The 22,020-nt window shown below is 55.4% G+C and overlaps 1 long non-coding RNA gene across 1 annotated transcript; it reads right to left on the bottom strand.

Annotated features, from left to right (window-relative positions):
* Window positions 1-2,874: 2,874 nt before the first annotated feature.
* On the bottom strand, window positions 2,875-8,309 carry LOC142076679 (uncharacterized). Its single transcript, XR_012671268.1, has 4 exons — window positions 7,717-8,309; window positions 5,603-5,666; window positions 5,047-5,220; window positions 2,875-3,999 (listed from the first exon to the last, which is right to left on the bottom strand). It is a non-coding gene; the product is annotated as an uncharacterized LOC142076679 (long non-coding RNA).
* Window positions 8,310-22,020: the final 13,711 nt, after the last annotated feature.

Genomic DNA, 22,020 nt, shown 5'->3' with positions numbered 1-22,020 from the left:
GATGCCACACGGGTGACACCCTGAGAGCAGGGGAGGGGCAGCTATGTCCATCAGGAAACCGCGCTTCTGAGCAGACCCGGTGCCAGTGGCTGACCTGCAAACAACGAGCGATACGCTGGTGGTCCCGGGGCTGTGTTGCGGTGTTTGCACCTTTCCTCGCCTCTGTGCTATCAGCACTCTGCTCTCCTCATCCTGCACACGCGCAGGGCTTGCCACTTGGAGGAGAGACACTGCACGACGTCACTTACCACCCTGCCCTCCAGCGTGCAAAGGAATTAGAAATGAGGCAGGGAAAGCCAAGAGGCCTGCTGGTGTATTAGGCGTCCTCAGCAGTTGACCGTAGAGCCCGGCAGGTTCCATCCTTGCTCTGTGCTTTTGTAGCTTGAACCCCCGATTGTTTTGCCATCGAGACTGCAAGGCGAGGAATACGCCTCTACTTGAACAAGCAAGACCCCTGCCAAATAGCTGAGCTGTGCGCAGTGATAGGCGGCTGCCTGTGACCGACACCTTTTTCTGCTAAAACCAGAGCACGCTTCCCTTGTGAAGAGCCATCGGCAGTACAGAACGGACCTGAGCTCTCCTTGCACCGGCTCCTCAGAGAACGGCGTCTCAGTTCGACTGAAGCGTGCAGCAGCCTGTCGTCATCCCAGCCCCTCGCCCTCGAGCAAGCGGCTGCCTGTAGCAGCGGCAGAACCGCTGCTGCGCAGAGGGGAAAGGAACGGCTTGGCGTCAAGCTCTGCGGGCTGCCTGTGGCCCCTGCGGAGCCGACGACCTCGGCAGCCCATACAAAGGGCGAAGCTAGCAGCCTGAGAAGGAGTCACAGGGTGCTGCAGCTCCTGCCACAACCCTCCTTCCCAGCCTGCTGCTGGAGCACAAGGCACTTGAAAGCAGCAGGAAAGAACAAGGATGGCAAGATGGCAGGAATAACACGGAGAGCCTAAAGCGTTTAGCCAGCAGGGCTTGCAACTCACCTTGTGCCGTGGTTTAATCCCAGCTGGCAACTCAGCACCACACAACCGCTCACTCGCTCCCCCCTCAGTGGGAGGGGGGAGAGAATTGGAAGGGCAAAAGTGAAAAAACTCCACTTGTAAGGAAAAGGGGGGAAAAAACCCCCAAACAACAGAGAGAAAAACCCCAGACAGACAAGCGGTACAAATGAAAACAACGGCTCACCGCCAACCGCCCGATGCCCAGCCAGCCGCAGCCCAGCAGCGGCCCCCCCGCCAACCGCCCCCCGAGTTTTATTTCCTGACGTCACAGGGTCTGGAACATCCCCTGGGTCCGCCGGGGTCAGCTCTCCCAGCGGTGCCCCCTCCCAGGCCCTCGCGCACCCCCAGCCCGCTCGCCGGCAGGGCGGGGCGAGGAGCAGCACAGCCCCCGGCGCCGTGCAAGCGCTGCGCAGCGGGAACTCACGCAGCCCCGCGTCACCGACGCCGTTTGCAGCACAAACCCAAAACGCAGGAGGAGGGAGAGCGGGGTGGGAGTGGGGTGCGGGGGAGCGGGAGGGGGGTGCCAGAGTTTGGGCGGGGGGCAACGGGCAGGTTGGCGGGGCAGGCAGCACCCCAGGGGTCCGGGGCAGAGGGGTTACGGGGAGGCAGTGCGGAACACGGGGGGTGGGAGGAGGGAGAGGAGAGAGGAGGGCAGTGCGGGCACGAGGTAGGAGGGCAGGGGATACGGGGGGCGCGTCACGGGGAAAACCTCGCACGGGAAAGGCGGGGCGGACACCGGGAGGGGCGGGGGGGCACATGCGTGGGGGTGACCTACGCCAGGGGGTCCACCCGGGACCACCCACAGCAGAAAACTCGCCTGGGATGACCCGCAACAGATAATCCGTTCCCGATGACTGACCCTCGCTGGATAACCACGAGCGATGCCCTCAAGTGGCTGGTGTTTCACCCCAAATCTTCCCCAAATCAGGGGGTTTTTTGCTTTTCCATAATATCAAAATTGGGGTTTTTTCCTTTTCCAAAACATTCCACCATTTGGAGGTTTTTCAACGCTTTTTCACAACAAAAATTGGTGGTTTTTGCTTTTTTGTTTTGTGCGTGAAAATGGGGTTTTTTTTGCTTTCCGGCTGCCCAAATCCAGGCGGATTTGGCTTTCCCGGGAGCTCCAAGTTGGGTATTTTTCCCCCAAAATTGCGGGCTTTTTTTTCCCCACCCCTTGCAGGCCCCGAATTAGGGGTTTTGTGGTATTTTTAGGCCATGGCGGCAGGTCCCGCTCTGCGTGCGCAGCCCTGCAGGGGAAAGTCCCTGTTGGGGGAACTGGCCCCCAATCAGGATGGGAACAGGCGGAAAAGGAGAACAGGGAAGAGGCAGCTTTTGAAAGCGCTTTTATATCTTCAATAGAGAGGTGTTTCGGGGCGGGGGTGTGTGTGTGTGTGTGTGTGTGTGTGTGTGTGTGTGTGTCGAGTTTTAAAATCCTTTCTGTAAACAGGGTTTCTTTGCATTTTAAAAACCTTATTATCAGAGACATTTACACTTAATGTATTTACACATATCTCTCTCTATATATTTAGTGAATATATTTATGTTTCACTTATACCCCCCTATTTCCCACTTCTTATATATAATACCTGCTCCGACTATGGATCTGTTGACTTACATATTTTGAACACTTAAATGTCTTTATAGACTTCTCTATTTACACTTACATATATTTACACCTATATCTTTATAGACTTAGGTTTTAGACTTAGATGTCTATTTACACTTGTACATAATCTCTTAGATTACATATAATGTCTATGTAGACTCTCTATGTAACACGTAGTAAGTGTAGATAGCGGTATCTATTCAGACCTTTTTCTATTTTAAATTCCTTCATGTATAAAATGTATCATCCTTTTTGCATTTGGAAGTTCTTTATTTTTTAATTTATAGAGACGTGAGTTACTTTTGTATCTTAAAACCCTATATACATCTTTCGAATTTTTTTATACTCTAAAATCCTTTATATAATAGGGCAGATATAGGTCCTTATTTTGAAATCCTTTTGTACGTATAAATTAATATTATTTTTCAATATATGTAACAAGGAGAGATTTTTTTCTATTTCGAGGCCTCACAGATATATTTACAGTTTTTAAAAATTTTTGAAACCCCCCCCATGAATTTTCAGGCAATTTGGGCTGTGACCCCCTTTGGGGGAGGGGGAGGGGGGGACACGGACCCCCATGACCCCCCATTCCCCACTCACCTGCTCCTCCACGGCATCATCACCCCCGTGGTGATGCTGGGGTGCCCCAAATGACATCATCACCCCTCCAGGCCCCCCAACCCCCCCTTTTTATTCACCCCCCCAAAAAGACACAAAACGAGGGAAACGGCCCCAACCGGCAGCTCGTTACTTTAATAATGCCGTTTACGTATGTACGCACGCACCCCCGCCAAAAAGGGGGGCTCTGCTAGAAAGATAAAGGAGGGGCGGCCCCCCCAAACGCTTGCAGCCCCCCCCAGCCCCCGTCCCGCAGGCTGCCAGCCGGCCCCTCACCCTCAGCACGCCCAACGACCGGCAGGCAAACCTGGGCCGGGGGTCTCTCCTGAGCACCACGGGACGCTCACAGCGAGGCATCTGAAAAACAAAAATCCCAACGGATATTTCAGCACGTTAAAAAAACAGCACCGAAGGCAGCAGAGGAATTCGGTCAGGGCAAGGGAGAGGGTAGCAGTCGAGCTAAAGGAGGGTGCCAGGCAAACGGGTCAGCTCGAAATACAACGCCGCCTTTAAAAGCTCGAGCGATTCGAACGCTTAAAATCAGCGTGAAGACTAATTGACACGATTCTGAACACGTTCTTCGCAGAGAAGTAAACGCTCTCGCTGGTGTCGGAAAACGCCTCGTCCCTTCCTTACAGCACCGCTGCAGGGAGATAACCCCGTGAGGCTGCAGGACAAGGGCGCGCCGTAATCAGCATCTACGCTCACGGATCCACCGCCGCAGCTCCAGCCCTTGCGCTGCTGCTGCTGCTGCTGCGCATCTCGCTCGCTTGGCCGATAAAGCTGAAAGTGAAGCGTAAAACTTTGAAGAGTAAAATGAAAAAGAAAGAACAAATCTCAGCAATTCATTTTATGCTAAAAAGGCGTGCGCACGCTTACATACGTACAATGAGAAGACTCGTACTATAAAAATATTTGATTTTCCTTTTGCGTTCATTGAAATTGCGTAGCTGTGAATTCATACCGTTAAATTATCTACCTCCAAGCTACACAGCTATCGTTTGACCAGGGGTTTTGCGTGTGTGACATGACTAGGAGGGACGCCTGGCCAGCTGCGCCGAGACCGATGCTACCGAACTGCCGGGGAAACGCGCCGTCGAAAGCGAGACAGAAATAAAGTGCTTCAGAGCACTCTGCCAAAAGATCGGGAAAAAAGCCCCTAACGTTCAGTTGGCTCTCTTTTTAAACGCTTAGAGCAACTACCCAACTGCTTAAGCACACCTAATAAATTATACGCTACAGCTATTTGGCAGTTGCAGTTTAAACAACGCAAGTCAGTTTGGAAATTAGACAATTTTAACTTTCTTTTTAAAATTTCATTTATGATAGAAAAATCAGTGAGATAAGAGATCTCCCATACGGTTTTACTTTTTTGGGGGGGGGGGGGGGGGGAGGGGGGGCAGGCGGTGGGGAATATCAAATCCCCGGTGCTGCAATACATCAGGCTACCAAAAAGGACTGGCAGGTTTGCTAACGCTGTTGGCTGTACCCAAGCGTGCGGAGGAACGCGTCTTTACGATCTCTCGACCGTTACACCCGAGAACCAAAGATCAGCCATACGTCGACTATTGGAAGATGTGCTGCGCTTGGGTCCTTGCAAGGAAATCGACTTAACTCCTTTTTTTTTTTCCAGAGAGAGTGAAAAGTCTCCTTGCGGATGACTTCTACTGCCAAGCACGTCATCTCTGAAGATCCATTCTGATGGGAAGTTTGTAAAAGGCAACTCCTTTGAATGAAAAAGATTTCCATTCTGGAAAATCTCTTTCCACCCGAAGTCAAAATTACGCGCTGCAGGTTAGGAAAAAGGACATTAGAGAATCAGTAACTCACCGAAAACACATCAGGACTCTCTGTCGCTAGTTACGAGGCTGCTACCGCTTCTCGGGAAAGCCTGGAAAACACACCGAAGCGACGCCGATTTGTCCCGTGTTGTCCACGCCTCTTCTTTAACCTTGATTGCTTTTAGCACAGATGCCAGTATCTCAGTAAGGTTTTCGAGTGCTCCTGTAAGGTATTTTAAACACTGACTGACTGAAAAAGCATAAAGCTTTTATCGTGAAAACAAAGCCTGTTTCTCCCGAACGTCCGAACTCTTACAAACGGTTCCTTTCCTCTTCTAGTCCAACATTATTTTCACAGCACCCTTTAATAGCAAGCGCACAGAAACAGAAGACTCTGCTTTCAGGAAGAGAAAATAGACGAAGGAAAGCAAGCCTTGAATAGGCGTACCACGCTCCAGAACAGACCTTTATTTTTAGTATTTGTGTTAAAATATTTCATGTTAAAAAAATCAGATAGAAGGAGAGCTGCCACATTCTTCGTGTTAACTGTAAAGTCCACACTACAAGCACCTTAGGAAAAATGCAGACACACATCACAGGCATACCTTGTACTTGCAGACCACTATGGATCCTTTCCATCCGTCTCGTACTTTCACGGCAGTTGACATTCTGCTGAGGGGAAAGGAAAAAAAAAAAAAAAACCAAACACGTTTAGCACAAAGCTTCCTTTTCTGTGAAGACTACAACTGAGTGGAGGAGAAACTATTTTGCATCATCTTTGGTGCAGTTGTTGAGACAGGCCACTAGAGCTTCTGCATGTTTTAGACAACCGTGCCTTTTCTTTTGGCTCATCGGCAGCTTTAGAACTCACTTGCCTAGAGACGCGCAGGTGACAGGCACAGACACCTACGTACGTTTTCTCAAGCCTAAGTAGAGCCGCGATTTCCTCACCCGATACGTCCCAAGTTGAGTATTTTTGTTAAAGAGTACGGCAACCCGTCTGTCCTCGCGAACTCGCTGCAAAAGAGGAATCCTTTTTTCCAGGCCGTTTCTCCAAACGGTCGAGATCTTTGAAAACTGCAGTTGTGCCACCAAACCTGCTCAGGGTCCCTCCCAAGCTTCGACCATCGTTAGATTTAACAGGCACACGCTCTATTCCGTCTTCCAACAGCAAAAATACATAACGCCCCCAGACCCCTAGCGCAACCCTACGGACGTCCACACACACCTCGCTGTTTTGATGAGGAGCCACTGAGCACCCCTGCGAGCACAGCGGGATCATGCGCAAGACCAGCGTCCTGGTTTCGGCTGGGATAGAGTTAATTCTCTTCCTGGTAACTGGTATAGCGCTGTGTTTTAGATTTAGGACGAGAAAAACGTGGATAACGCGCTGATGTTTTAGTTGTGGCTAAGTAGCGCTTACGCTAGTCGGGGACTTTTCAGCTTCTCATGCCCTGCCAGCGAGAAGCTGGGAGGGACCTTAGCCAGGACAGATGACCCAAACCGGCCAAAGGGACAGTCCGTACCATATGACGTCACGCTCAGTACATAAGCTGGGGGAGTTGGCCGGGCGGCGGCGACTGCCGCTCGGGGACCGGCTGGGCATCAGTCGGCGGGCGGTGAGCAATCGCATTGTGCGCCGCTTATTTTGTATATTCTTTTATCGTTACGATTGTTTCCCCTTCCTGTTCTGTCCCATTAAACTGTCTTTACTTCACCCCACGAACTTCACTTTTTTTTCCGATTCTCTCCCCCACCCCACTTTGGGGGCAGGGGGAGCGAGCGAGCAGCTGCGTGGTGTTTAGCTGCCTGCCGGGTTAAACCACAACAACCAGCTTCACCTACGCCGATTTCAGCGAATGCAGCTTCTGAAGCTTTAAACTGAAAACCGTATCTTGACACTTTGCCGCGGCAGAAACGATCCGTAACTAGAACTCTACAAAAACGCAGTAACGCACATTGCAAACCCACAGCAGCGACAGCTTCAGAAATATTTCTACCGGGAACAAGGGAGAAAAACAATACAGTTTCATCTCACGCACAGGAAAGCAGCAGGCAGAGAAAAGGGTCGGCATTCGTAGCCCTTGCAGAACGCAGGCATTCTCCTTCCATTCCTAAACCCGCCTCTTAGGTCGAAATATCACAACACTACTACGGCAATATCGAGAGCAGGGAACAGCAGCCCTGCCGCTGGATGTGCTACTGACTGATGCTATTTACGTAGCAGGACACCTAGACAGAGGGGCACGTTTTTCCACACACAACCCTGAACTTCCTGAAAATTTATGTTTACCAAAACGAGCCATTTGGAACACATTGCCAAACAATGTTTGGCAATAAAACTTTGATGTGTTTGACACACACAAATTTGGGGTAACTCGCTACTTGCTTCCTGCTGTTGTTGTTCTTCCTTCAGAAATTCTACTTGTAGCCAAGTTATTCGCTACCGGTTCAAGCATTTACCTTCCAGGTATTACCAGCACATCTACACAGGCGAGGAACTAAATCGCTCTTCTAAAACTACCCGAGTGAAAATTACAGCCACGAAAGAGGAGTGACAGAGAAGAAAAGGAGAGGTCAGGCAGCAAGAGAGCTCTGCAGGCTGCCACCAGTCAACATCGCACTCTTTTTAAAAAAAAAAAAAAACACAAACCAAAAAATAACACAAACACAAAAAGCCCACAAAAACCAACAACAAAACAAAACCTTGACGTTGTACCTTTTTTTTCTTTTGGAGCTCGTCCCTGTCTCAGCAGATTGTCTCGTCAGAGCATGAAATGCAGGTGATCCGTATCCCGATGACATCTGCACGCGATGAACACGTGTTCAGAAATAGTCCAGATCTGTAAGACCGGTGTCATTTGTGTGGTTTTAATAATCATAACTCCGTTTTATTGACCGATGCATTTGCGAGGAAACTAAGTAACTTTTAAACGTAGCCTCTCCTTGGGGAGAAAAATGCGTTAGGGAGTGAAAAAAATGATGATTCAGAGCTCCCAACCATGACGGAGCAGCGGGGAAATTAACGAAAGTGAAGGCCAACAGCAGCAACACGAAGCGACATTTGGCTTTAATTCTGATCACGTACTTAAGCGGCTCTCCAAGTCTATGCCTCGAGCCTATGAATGACTAGCCCTTTTTCGGAAGGACCAACTTTTTTCCTTAAAAGTCCTAGACTGAAGACTCCACTGAACAGAACGTGGATTGAGCCACAGGACAACGTGCCGTCAACACTCTCAGGAAAAAAAAAATATCAAGTAAAAATCAAGTTTAAATATCAGTTTCCATCGTGTCTCATTCATTCCGTTTCTAGTGATACCTGGGTGCTCCAAAATTCACTCTCCTGACACCACGTAGTACTACAAATTGAGTTATGCCTATAAAAATAAAAGGCTATTTCCAACCTGCCCATAAAATCAGTAAGAACAAACAGAAGAGAAACACTTGAACTTAAAGAAGGACACAGGCAGCTCTTAATTTTTCGTAGATGAAAGCTCATTCTTTTCCCTGAAAGGAAAACACTCGTAACTACCCAGGGTTAGTTACGCTAACGAGGGTACGTAGGCACGCTCTGTTCACAGCAATTGTTCATCAGCTTTTCTGCACCGGCAGCAAATTTGCCTTTTCCCTGGGTTTAACGGGGAGCACCTGCAGCGACCTTGAACGCGCCAATGTTTCTCCCGGCTCCCCCGGCCCCACACGTGCCATCACCTGAGCAGCAAGCGGCGTCAACCACGCAGGATTTTCTTCACGTGACGCAGAAGGTGACGCTGGGAAAAGAGGAGGCACAAAATGAACCTGTTTGTTACACCCAGCCAACGGTGAAAACCCAGGGAAGGATTCTGCCGTGCGGGGCCGGGCTGTGCACCCCGGGAGCTCCAGCCGGCCGGTTTCGCTCCCCTTTGCCGGGTACCGGGGAGACACCGCCGCCTCGTGCTGCCGCCTGCCCCCCGGGGGACCTCGCTTCAGCCCTCGGGAACGGGACCGGGAGAGACCCTCCACGCAAAGAGAGCGGATCCACGCGTGGCGTGGATTTAATCCCCGAGGGAAGAGGCCGGGCTCCCCGCTAGCAGAAGGACAACTCGCCTCCCTGCCGCTCGGAGCGCCTTGCCGGGGACAGCCCTGCCTGCGCCTGGCTGCTCTTCAGCCGTGCTGGGAGTGCAGTCTGGCCGACGGATGCTCCGGCAAACAGACACTGCAGCGAATCGCAGCTCCCGCTCGTTACAGCTGCTGGTAATTTTGCCTCTGGCTAAGGCATGCCCCAGACAGCGGACACCCCGTCTCGTTCCAGCTCCTGCTTGCGACGGTTCTGGCTAATTGAAGCTCCAGCTCTGCACCGTTGATTTCAGCTCCTTCTCCTTACAAGCTCCAGCTATTTGCAACAGCCTGGGCTTTTGACAAGGTCGTAAACCAATCGCCGTCAAAACTCGACTATTAGGATTAAATATCATAGTTGGACATTGTATAAATATCAATTAGTTTGTACGACTAATCAGTTAATAACTATTCGAAGCAGTCGACAAGCAAGAGCTGGACTCGAAGAGGGCGTGCGGGGTCTGAAAAGCAGAGACCACCTCTTCCCCCCAGAGACCACCGCAGACGTTGAGTTGGGCCTGGTGCGTGCCGGCCTCCCGCACTTCAGGGTCCAGCAGGACCAGAGCCCCTCCCCCCGGGGAGGCTCCACGCACCCTGCCCACCCCCTGCTTTCCCCCGCAGCCCCCAATGCCCTCCCAGCCCCCCGCACAAACGGCCAAACCGGCTTCTGCTTTGGGCCCCCAAACCAGCTCACTTGGCACCCATTTCTGAGCCCAAAAACCCAGCTGCTGCGCCTGTTCTCAAGGCCCAAAGATGCCCCCGGGGAGGGCAAGCGCTTGTGTGATGCTTCTGGCAGAAACGGGGCTGAAAGGTCCGATCCCGGTGCCGGGGGAGCAGAGGCGAGCTGGCTGGGACCAGCTTTTGCTCCTGGAACGACCCCAAGTCCCTGCTCCGAGGGCTTCCCCTTGGGGCCCTGGGGTGGACCTGTCCCTCCCCTTCAAATGCTCCAGCAGTTTCGGGGGCAGAAGGCCGTTTCTAAGCCCTCTCTCCAGCAGCTCCTCCCCCTCGACTCGGCCCGTGAAGCCCCCAGGCTCGAGCACCTCGCTGGGGCGGGCGGCCTCCATTGCCTACAGGCTGCCCGTCTGCCTGCAGGGAGGGCTGGGGGGTGCCCGGCCCCACGGGGCGACAGTGGGGACTCGCAGGGAGGGTCTGTTTGCACACAGCGCCCACCCCGCCCCGGCCCCACTGCGCGGCCCCCCTAGGGCACACAGCCCCGCCCCCCAGCCCCACTCCCCAGATGCTCACAGCCCCTCCCCCGCCTGGAGCCCCCCCAGCCCCCGTCCCCGGAGCCTGCAGGACCGCCCCCCCCCCCGCCACAGCCCCACTCCTCGGCTCCCCGGGCCCGCGGCCCCTCACACTCACGCTGCGCCGCCGCCTCGGTGCAGAGCCCGCCGCGCGCCCCGTTGAAATACCCTCCGCAGCCAATCAGCGCGCGGCTCCACCGGACCGCCCGCGCGGGGCACGCCGGGAGTTGTAGTCCCCGCCCCGGGACCGCGCATGCGCACGGCGCCTCGTGCAGCCCGGCTGGCTGTACATCGACACCCGTACAATGGAGGTGATCGTGCACCGACCCTGGTGCAACCCTTGTGCCCCCCATGCTCGCAGCCCCTCCCCGGTGTTTGCAAGCGCCTCCCAGCCCCAGGACCCCCGGTGCTCACAGCACCCGACCACACCATTTTCCAGCCCCGTGGGAGCCCCAAGCCCCACTCTCAAGCCCCGCCAGGACCCACAGCCCCACTCCCCAGCTCCTTGGGGGACTGCAGCCCCCGCCCCCAGCCCCACTCCCCAGCCCCCCTAGGACGAACAGTCCCCCCTCCCCGGCCCCCTCCGGGACGCACAGCCCCCCCCGGCCCCCCTCCCCGGCCCCCCCGGGACGCACAGCCCCCCCCCCCCGGCCCCCTCCGGGACGCACAGCCCCCCCCCGGCCCCCCTCCCCGGCCCCCTCCGGGACGCACAGCCCCCCCCCGGGCCCCCTCCGGGACGCACAGCCCCCCCCCCGGGCCCCCTCCCCGGCCCCCTCCGGGACGTACAGCCCCGCCCCGGCCCCCCTCCGGGACGCACAGCCCCCCCCGGCCCCCTCCGGGACGCACAGCCCCCCCCGGCCCCCCTCCCCGGCCTCCTCCGGGACGCACAGCCCCCCCGGGCCCCCTCCCCGGCCCCCTCCGGGACGCACAGCCCCCCCCGGCCCCCCTCCCCGGTCCCCCCGAAACGCACAGCCCCCCTCCTCAGTCCCCCGGGGGGTCCCCAGCCTCCCGCCAGCCCGCCGTGCCCGCGGCACCTCAGACTGCCGCCGCCGCCGCCGCCGCCGCCGCCGCCGCCGCCGCCGCCGCCGCCGCCGCCGCCGCCGCCGCCGCCGCCGCCGCCGCCGCCGCCGCCTGGGTGCAGAGCCCGCCGCGCGCCCCGTTGAAATATCCTCCGCAGCCAATCAGCGCGCGGCTCCTCCGGGCCGCCCGCGGGGGGCACGCCGGGAGTTGTAGTCCCCGCCCCGGAAGTGCGCATGCGCACGGCGCCTTGTGCACGGCGGGTGCCTGCGCACGGACCCCCCTGCAACGGTGGGGATTGTGCAGGGACCTTTGCGCAGCGGGGGGTCGGTGTGTGGAGACACCCATGCAATGGGGGGGGCAGTGCAGGAAGACCCTTATGCAATTGGTTGGTGTGCAGGGGACCCTCGTGCAATGGCGGGCAGGTGCACGGGGACCCTTGTGCGATGGTGGGGACTGTGCAGGACCCTCGTGTGACAGTGGTGGTTATTTTTCTCGGCAGTACCCTTGGGTTCGGGAGCAAAACAGCCGGTGCCTGAAACCACTGGGGTGTTTTGACTGCTGCTGAGCAGCCTCGAGGCCGCCTCTGGTTCCCACATGGCTCCCATGGTGCGCGTGGACCCTCCTGCAACGGGTGCAGGTGTGCAAGGAGGGTGATCCGGGGTAGGGGTCCCTCTCTGGAGGCACCCAGCTCGAGCTGGCACCTAAGAACTAATCAAGGAGTAATGAGGAACCTTCTCTTGCACCTGACGTTAACCAGCGGGATCCCAGGGTCAGACCCTGTTACGGTGATTGGACCCTGGGGAGGTGGCAGAGGGTGCCCTGGACAGGTTGGGGGGGTTCCCTGGGGAGGAGGGGAGCCCCCACCCCCCTGACTGTGGGCACTCCCCCCAAGGAGCAGAGCATGGTGCAAGACTTTAGGGAGGATGAGGGCTAGCAGGTCCCCGAGATGGCAGTGCCGGCTCTTCCCAGTGTCTCCCCAGTGCGGGAGGGGGTGTGCGTGTGTGTGTCTCATGACCATGGGGATGGGGGGGGGGTGGCCTCAGGATGGGGCAGGGGGGGAATCCTGGGGTCCGGGAGGGACCCTGGGAGTGGGGTAGGTAGGGGGACATTGGGGGACAGAGGTGTTTCTCGGGAGATTGAGGACACCATGTGGGGAGTTGAGATTGGGAGGGATGACCCTGGGGAGGTGGGGGGCACCGCGGGGAGAAGGGATCCCACCCCCGACACCTGCAGCCACCCCCAGGGGCAGCTGGGACCCCGACCCACTGGGGGACCAGGATGGGAACGATGGGGACTCACTCATGGATACTGCACAGGTAATAAAATAGTTCATGCTGCACCCTGTTGTAGGGTCTCTGGGGTGCCCTGGGCCCTGGGCGCCGAGTCCCCATGACAGCCAGCCCTTCCCGGGGGTCCCCAGGCTGCCGGGCTCCTCTGGCCCCAGCCGGCGGGAGCTGTGTCCTCCCAGGCGCTGGCCACGCAATGGCAGCACCGACCCACGGCCACGCGGAGACAGGGCTGGGGACAGGGCCGGGGTTGCCTGCGCTCCACCTGGGTGGGTCTGCAGGGCTCGGGCAGGGGGGACCCGGCATCCTGCAGCTCCGCTCCCACCCTGGGGACCCCAAACACCCCCGGGGGTGCGTCGCTGTCCCTGTCGCTGGTGGCAACCGGCATGGGGGGAAGGTGACAGTGAGGGTCCCCGCCAGTGGCCCGGAGTTCGTCACCGCTGGGGGGACAGGGGACAAGCAGGGCCAGCACCGAGGAGCGACGGCAGCACAGCCTACTCTCTGGGGGTCCCCACCCCCTGTCCCCAGGGGTCCCCTCCGTCCCCGTGGTTTATTGGGGGAACACAGAGCCCAACGACCAGCCGCAGGGACAGGGGACGGGGAGCTGCCCCAGGGATGGGGACAGCACCGGGACACGCCGATACTCTTGGGGGTGCTGGCATGCGGGGGGGGGGGCACCCTAACCATTGCCGCCCGGGATGACGAATGCACCGGGATGAGGGAGGCACCGGGATGGGGACGGCGCATGGAGGGGCCAGAGCCGGCGCGCGAACGCCGGGCTGCAGGACCACGCTTCGGCTTCGGGGCGCCAGCAGCGAAGGCGGCGGCGGCGGCGGCGCTGCTGCGCACCTGAGCGGTGCCGGCGCTGCAGTACCGCGATTCGGCCACGGGGCGGCAGCAGCGAGCAGCCGCCGGGCGGCGCGTGCACGGGGGCGGCACCGGCGCTGCAGGTCCGCGCTTTGCAGGCCCAGCGCCCGCCGGCACCGCGCACGTGGGGCGGCAGCGGCGTTTCCTTACCGGAACGAACCAACGAACGCGGCGGCATCACCCCGCAGGCACCACAGTACGGCATTGCCGTTACCGGCGGACGGCAGCGCGGAGAAAGGGGGCGCCACCGCGCATGCGCGGCTCAAGAGCTGCAGTACCGAATTTTGGTCGCTCGGTGGCAGCAGCGAGCAAAGGAGAGCGCGCTACTGCGCATGCGCGGCTCAAGAGCTGCAGTACCCAATTCTGGTCGCTCGGTGGCAGCGGCGAGCAAAGAAAGGCGCGCCACTGCGCATGCGCGGCTCAAGAGCTGCAGTACCGAATTCTGGTCGCTCGGTGGCAGCAGCGAGCAAAGAAAGGCGCGCTACCGCGCATGCGCGGCTCAAGAGCTGCAGTACCGAATTCTGGTCGCTCGGTGGCAGCAGCGAGCAAAGGAGAGCGCGCCACCGCGCATGCGCGGCTCAAGAGCTGCAGTACCGAATTCTGGTCGCTCGGTGGCAGCAGCGAGCAAAGAATGGCGCGCCACCGCGCATGCGCGGCTCAAGAGCTGCAGTACCGAATTCTGGTCGCTCGGTGGCAGCAGCGAGCAAAGGAGAGCGCGCCACCGCGCATGCGCGGCTCAAGAGCTGCAGTACCGAATTCTGGTCGCTCGGTGGCAGCAGCGAGCAAAGAAAGGCGCGCCACTACGCATGCGCGGCTCAAGAGCTGCAGTACCCAATTCTGGTCGCTCGGTGGCAGCAGCGAGCAAAGAAAGGCGCGCCACCGCGCATGCGCGGCTCAAGAGCTGCAGTACCCGGCTTTGGTCGCTTGGTGGCAGCAGCGAGCAAAGAAAAGCGCGCCACCGCGCATGCGCGGCTCAAGAGCTGCAGTACCGAATTCTGGTCGCTCGGTGGCAGCAGCGAGCAAAGGGGAGCGCGCCACTGCGCATGCGCGGCTCAAGAGCTGCAGTACCCAATTCCGCCCGCCGGGTGCCACCGTCGCCACACCGGCCCTTTCCCCTTGTCTCCGCCCAGTTCGTACCATCGAAAGACGGTAACTGCTTACTGGCGGTACTGGGCTTAGATTTCCCTGCCCTTTTCCCACTCGCGGCCCGGGCACTAATCTTCATCGCCTCTGTAGGATGCCACACGGGTGACACCCTGAGAGCAGGGGAGGGGCAGCTATGTCCATCAGGAAACCGCGCTTCTGAGCAGACCCGGTGCCAGTGGCTGACCTGCAAACAACGAGCGATACGCTGGTGGTCCTGGGGCTGTGTTGCGGTGTTTGCACCTTTCCTCGCCTCTGTGCTATCAGCACTCTGCTCTCCTCATCCTGCACACGCGCAGGGCTTGCCACTTGGAGGAGAGACACTGCACGACGTCACTTACCACCCTGCCCTCCAGCGTGCAAAGGAATTAGAAATGAGGCAGGGAAAGCCAAGAGGCCTGCTGGTGTATTAGGCGTCCTCAGCAGTTGACCGTAGAGCCCGGCAGGTTCCATCCTTGCTCTGTGCTTTTGTAGCTTGAACCCCCGATTGTTTTGCCATCGAGACTGCAAGGCGAGGAATACGCCTCTACTTGAACAAGCAAGACCCCTGCCAAATAGCTGAGCTGTGCGCAGTGATAGGCGGCTGCCTGTGACCGACACCTTTTTCTGCTAAAACCAGAGCACGCTTCCCTTGTGAAGAGCCATCGGCAGTACAGAACGGACCTGAGCTCTCCTTGCACCGGCTCCTCAGAGAACGGCGTCTCAGTTCGACTGAAGCGTGCAGCAGCCTGTCGTCATCCCAGCCCCTCGCCCTCGAGCAAGCGGCTGCCTGTAGCAGCGGCAGAACCGCTGCTGCGCAGAGGGGAAAGGAATGGCTTGGCGTCAAGCTCTGCGGGCTGCCTGTGGCCCCTGCGGAGCCGACGACCTCGGCAGCCCATACAAAGGGCGAAGCTAGCAGCCTGAGAAGGAGTCACAGGGTGCTGCAGCTCCTGCCACAACCCTCCTTCCCAGCCTGCTGCTGGAGCACAAGGCACTTGAAAGCAGCAGGAAAGAACAAGGATGGCAAGATGGCAGGAATAACACGGAGAGCCTAAAGCGTTTAGCCAGCAGGGCTTGCAACTCACCTTGTGCCGTGGTTTAATCCCAGCTGGCAACTCAGCACCACGCAACCGCTCACTCGCTCCCCCCTCAGTGGGAGGGGGGAGAGAATTGGAAGGGCAAAAGTGAAAAAACTCCACTTGTAAGGAAAAGGGGGGAAAAAACCCCCAAACAACAGAGAGAAAAACCCCAGACAGACAAGCGGTACAAATGAAAACAACGGCTCACCGCCAACCGCCCGATGCCCAGCCAGCCGCAGCCCAGCAGCGGCCCCCCCGCCAACCGCCCCCCGAGTTTTATTTCCTGACGTCACAGGGTCTGGAACATCCCCTGGGTCCGCCGGGGTCAGCTCTCCCAGCGGTGCCCCCTCCCAGGCCCTCGCGCACCCCCAGCCCGCTCGCCGGCAGGGCGGGGCGAGGAGCAGCACAGCCCCCGGCGCCGTGCAAGCGCTGCGCAGCGGGAACTCACGCAGCCCCGCGTCACCGACGCCGTTTGCAGCACAAACCCAAAACGCAGGAGGAGGGAGAGCGGGGTGGGAGTGGGGTGCGGGGGAGCGGGAGGGGGGTGCCAGAGTTTGGGCGGGGGGCAACGGGCAGGTTGGCGGGGCAGGCAGCACCCCAGGGGTCCGGGGCAGAGGGGTTACGGGGAGGCAGTGCGGAACACGGGGGGTGGGAGGAGGGAGAGGAGAGAGGAGGGCAGTGCGGGCACGAGGTAGGAGGGCAGGGGATACGGGGGGCGCGTCACGGGGAAAACCTCGCACGGGAAAGGCGGGGCGGACACCGGGAGGGGCGGGGGGGCACATGCGTGGGGGTGACCTACGCCAGGGGGTCCACCCGGGACCACCCACAGCAGAAAACTCGCCTGGGATGACCCGCAACAGATAATCCGTTCCCGATGACTGACCCTCGCTGGATAACCACGAGCGATGCCCCTCAAGTGGCTGGTGTTTCACCCCAAATCTTCCCCAAATCAGGGGGTTTTTTGCTTTTCCATAATATCAAAATTGGGGTTTTTTCCTTTTCCAAAACATTCCACCATTTGGAGGTTTTTCAACGCTTTTTCACAACAAAAATTGGTGGTTTTTGCTTTTTTGTTTTGTGCGTGAAAATGGGGTTTTTTTTGCTTTCCGGCTGCCCAAATCCAGGCGGATTTGGCTTTCCCGGGAGCTCCAAGTTGGGTATTTTTCCCCCAAAATTGCGGGCTTTTTTTTCCCCACCCCTTGCAGGCCCCGAATTAGGGGTTTTGTGGTATTTTTAGGCCATGGCGGCAGGTCCCGCTCTGCGTGCGCAGCCCTGCAGGGGAAAGTCCCTGTTGGGGGAACTGGCCCCCAATCAGGATGGGAACAGGCGGAAAAGGAGAACAGGGAAGAGGCAGCTTTTGAAAGCGCTTTTATATCTTCAATAGAGAGGTGTTTCGGGGCGGGGTGTGTGTGTGTGTGTGTGTGTGTGTGTGTGTGTGTGTGTGTCGAGTTTTAAAATCCTTTCTGTAAACAGGGTTTCTTTGCATTTTAAAAACCTTATTATCAGAGACATTTACACTTAATGTATTTACACATATCTCTCTCTATATATTTAGTGAATATATTTATGTTTCACTTATACCCCCCTATTTCCCACTTCTTATATATAATACCTGCTCCGACTATGGATCTGTTGACTTACATATTTTGAACACTTAAATGTCTTTATAGACTTCTCTATTTACACTTACATATATTTACACCTATATCTTTATAGACTTAGGTTTTAGACTTAGATGTCTATTTACACTTGTACATAATCTCTTAGATTACATATAATGTCTATGTAGACTCTCTATGTAACACGTAGTAAGTGTAGATAGCGGTATCTATTCAGACCTTTTTCTATTTTAAATTCCTTCATGTATAAAATGTATCATCCTTTTTGCATTTGGAAGTTCTTTATTTTTTAATTTATAGAGACGTGAGTTACTTTTGTATCTTAAAACCCTATATACATCTTTCGAATTTTTTTATACTCTAAAATCCTTTATATAATAGGGCAGATATAGGTCCTTATTTTGAAATCCTTTTGTACGTATAAATTAATATTATTTTTCAATATATGTAACAAGGAGAGATTTTTTTCTATTTCGAGGCCTCACAGATATATTTACAGTTTTTAAAAATTTTTGAAACCCCCCCCATGAATTTTCAGGCAATTTGGGCTGTGACCCCCTTTGGGGGAGGGGGAGGGGGGGACACGGACCCCCATGACCCCCCATTCCCCACTCACCTGCTCCTCCACGGCATCATCACCCCCGTGGTGATGCTGGGGTGCCCCAAATGACATCATCACCCCTCCAGGCCCCCCAACCCCCCCTTTTTATTCACCCCCCCAAAAAGACACAAAACGAGGGAAACGGCCCCAACCGGCAGCTCGTTACTTTAATAATGCCGTTTACGTATGTACGCACGCACCCCCGCCAAAAAGGGGGGCTCTGCTAGAAAGATAAAGGAGGGGCGGCCCCCCCAAACGCTTGCAGCCCCCCCCAGCCCCCGTCCCGCAGGCTGCCAGCCGGCCCCTCACCCTCAGCACGCCCAACGACCGGCAGGCAAACCTGGGCCGGGGGTCTCTCCTGAGCACCACGGGACGCTCACAGCGAGGCATCTGAAAAACAAAAATCCCAACGGATATTTCAGCACGTTAAAAAAACAGCACCGAAGGCAGCAGAGGAATTCGGTCAGGGCAAGGGAGAGGGTAGCAGTCGAGCTAAAGGAGGGTGCCAGGCAAACGGGTCAGCTCGAAATACAACGCCGCCTTTAAAAGCTCGAGCGATTCGAACGCTTAAAATCCGCGTGAAGACTAATTGACACAATTCTGAACACGTTCTTCGCAGAGAAGTAAACGCTCTCGCTGGTGTCGGAAAACGCCTCGTCCCTTCCTTACAGCACCGCTGCAGGGAGATAACCCCGTGAGGCTGCAGGACAAGGGCGCGCCGTAATCAGCATCTACGCTCACGGATCCACCGCCGCAGCTCCAGCCCTTGCGCTGCTGCTGCTGCTGCTGCGCATCTCGCTCGCTTGGCCGATAAAGCTGAAAGTGAAGCGTAAAACTTTGAAGAGTAAAATGAAAAAGAAAGAACAAATCTCAGCAATTCATTTTATGCTAAAAAGGCGTGCGCACGCTTACATACGTACAATGAGAAGACTCGTACTATAAAAATATTTGATTTTCCTTTTGCGTTCATTGAAATTGCGTAGCTGTGAATTCATACCGTTAAATTATCTACCTCCAAGCTACACAGCTATCGTTTGACCAGGGGTTTTGCGTGTGTGACATGACTAGGAGGGACGCCTGGCCAGCTGCGCCGAGACCGATGCTACCGAACTGCCGGGGAAACGCGCCGTCGAAAGCGAGACAGAAATAAAGTGCTTCAGAGCACTCTGCCAAAAGATCAGGAAAAAAGCCCCTAACGTTCAGTTGGCTCTCTTTTTAAACGCTTAGAGCAACTACCCAACTGCTTAAGCACACCTAATAAATTATACGCTACAGCTATTTGGCAGTTGCAGTTTAAACAACGCAAGTCAGTTTGGAAATTAGACAATTTTAACTTTCTTTTTAAAATTTCATTTATGATAGAAAAATCAGTGAGATAAGAGATCTCCCATACGGTTTTACTTTTTTGGGGGGGGGGGGGGGGGGGGGAGGGGGGGCAGGCGGTGGGGAATATCAAATCCCCGGTGCTGCAATACATCAGGCTACCAAAAAGGACTGGCAGGTTTGCTAACGCTGTTGGCTGTACCCAAGCGTGCGGAGGAACGCGTCTTTACGATCTCTCGACCGTTACACCCGAGAACCAAAGATCAGCCATACGTCGACTATTGGAAGATGTGCTGCGCTTGGGTCCTTGCAAGGAAATCGACTTAACTCCTTTTTTTTTTTCCAGAGAGAGTGAAAAGTCTCCTTGCGGATGACTTCTACTGCCAAGCACGTCATCTCTGAAGATCCATTCTGATGGGAAGTTTGTAAAAGGCAACTCCTTTGAATGAAAAAGATTTCCATTCTGGAAAATCTCTTTCCACCCGAAGTCAAAATTACGCGCTGCAGGTTAGGAAAAAGGACATTAGAGAATCAGTAACTCACCGAAAACACATCAGGACTCTCTGTCGCTAGTTACGAGGCTGCTACCGCTTCTCGGGAAAGCCTGGAAAACACACCGAAGCGACGCCGATTTGTCCCGTGTTGTCCACGCCTCTTCTTTAACCTTGATTGCTTTTAGCACAGATGCCAGTATCTCAGTAAGGTTTTCGAGTGCTCCTGTAAGGTATTTTAAACACTGACTGACTGAAAAAGCATAAAGCTTTTATCGTGAAAACAAAGCCTGTTTCTCCCGAACGTCCGAACTCTTACAAACGGTTCCTTTCCTCTTCTAGTCCAACATTATTTTCACAGCACCCTTTAATAGCAAGCGCACAGAAACAGAAGACTCTGCTTTCAGGAAGAGAAAATAGACGAAGGAAAGCAAGCCTTGAATAGGCGTACCACGCTCCAGAACAGACCTTTATTTTTAGTATTTGTGTTAAAATATTTCATGTTAAAAAAATCAGATAGAAGGAGAGCTGCCACATTCTTCGTGTTAACTGTAAAGTCCACACTACAAGCACCTTAGGAAAAATGCAGACACACATCACAGGCATACCTTGTACTTGCAGACCACTATGGATCCTTTCCATCCGTCTCGTACTTTCACGGCAGTTGACATTCTGCTGAGGGGAAAGGAAAAAAAAAAAAAAAACCAAACACGTTTAGCACAAAGCTTCCTTTTCTGTGAAGACTACAACTGAGTGGAGGAGAAACTATTTTGCATCATCTTTGGTGCAGTTGTTGAGACAGGCCACTAGAGCTTCTGCATGTTTTAGACAACCGTGCCTTTTCTTTTGGCTCATCGGCAGCTTTAGAACTCACTTGCCTAGAGACGCGCAGGTGACAGGCACAGACACCTACGTACGTTTTCTCAAGCCTAAGTAGAGCCGCGATTTCCTCACCCGATACGTCCCAAGTTGAGTATTTTTGTTAAAGAGTACGGCAACCCGTCTGTCCTCGCGAACTCGCTGCAAAAGAGGAATCCTTTTTTCCAGGCCGTTTCTCCAAACGGTCGAGATCTTTGAAAACTGCAGTTGTGCCACCAAACCTGCTCAGGGTCCCTCCCAAGCTTCGACCATCGTTAGATTTAACAGGCACACGCTCTATTCCGTCTTCCAACAGCAAAAATACATAACGCCCCCAGACCCCTAGCGCAACCCTACGGACGTCCACACACACCTCGCTGTTTTGATGAGGAGCCACTGAGCACCCCTGCGAGCACAGCGGGATCATGCGCAAGACCAGCGTCCTGGTTTCGGCTGGGATAGAGTTAATTCTCTTCCTGGTAACTGGTATAGCGCTGTGTTTTAGATTTAGGACGAGAAAAACGTGGATAACGCGCTGATGTTTTAGTTGTGGCTAAGTAGCGCTTACGCTAGTCGGGGACTTTTCAGCTTCTCATGCCCTGCCAGCGAGAAGCTGGGAGGGACCTTAGCCAGGACAGATGACCCAAACCGGCCAAAGGGACAGTCCGTACCATATGACGTCACGCTCAGTACATAAGCTGGGGGAGTTGGCCGGGCGGCGGCGACTGCCGCTCGGGGACCGGCTGGGCATCAGTCGGCGGGCGGTGAGCAATCGCATTGTGCGCCGCTTATTTTGTATATTCTTTTATCGTTACGATTGTTTCCCCTTCCTGTTCTGTCCCATTAAACTGTCTTTACTTCACCCCACGAACTTCACTTTTTTTTCCGATTCTGTCCCCCACCCCACTTTGGGGGCAGGGGGAGCGAGCGAGCAGCTGCGTGGTGTTTAGCTGCCTGCCGGGTTAAACCACAACAACCAGCTTCACCTACGCCGATTTCAGCGAATGCAGCTTCTGAAGCTTTAAACTGAAAACCGTATCTTGACACTTTGCCGCGGCAGAAACGATCCGTAACTAGAACTCTACAAAAACGCAGTAACGCACATTGCAAACCCACAGCAGCGACAGCTTCAGAAATATTTCTACCGGGAACAAGGGAGAAAAACAATACAGTTTCATCTCACGCACAGGAAAGCAGCAGGCAGAGAAAAGGGTCGGCATTCGTAGCCCTTGCAGAACGCAGGCATTCTCCTTCCATTCCTAAACCCGCCTCTTAGGTCGAAATATCACAACACTACTACGGCAATATCGAGAGCAGGGAACAGCAGCCCTGCCGCTGGATGTGCTACTGACTGATGCTATTTACGTAGCAGGACACCTAGACAGAGGGGCACGTTTTTCCACACACAACCCTGAACT

Source organism: Calonectris borealis, unplaced genomic scaffold, assembly GCF_964195595.1.
Source record: "Calonectris borealis unplaced genomic scaffold, bCalBor7.hap1.2 HAP1_SCAFFOLD_92, whole genome shotgun sequence".
Taxonomy (NCBI): domain Eukaryota; kingdom Metazoa; phylum Chordata; class Aves; order Procellariiformes; family Procellariidae; genus Calonectris; species Calonectris borealis.
Note: the sequence above shows the minus strand (reverse complement) of the source record. Positions and strands in the feature narration are given on the sequence as shown.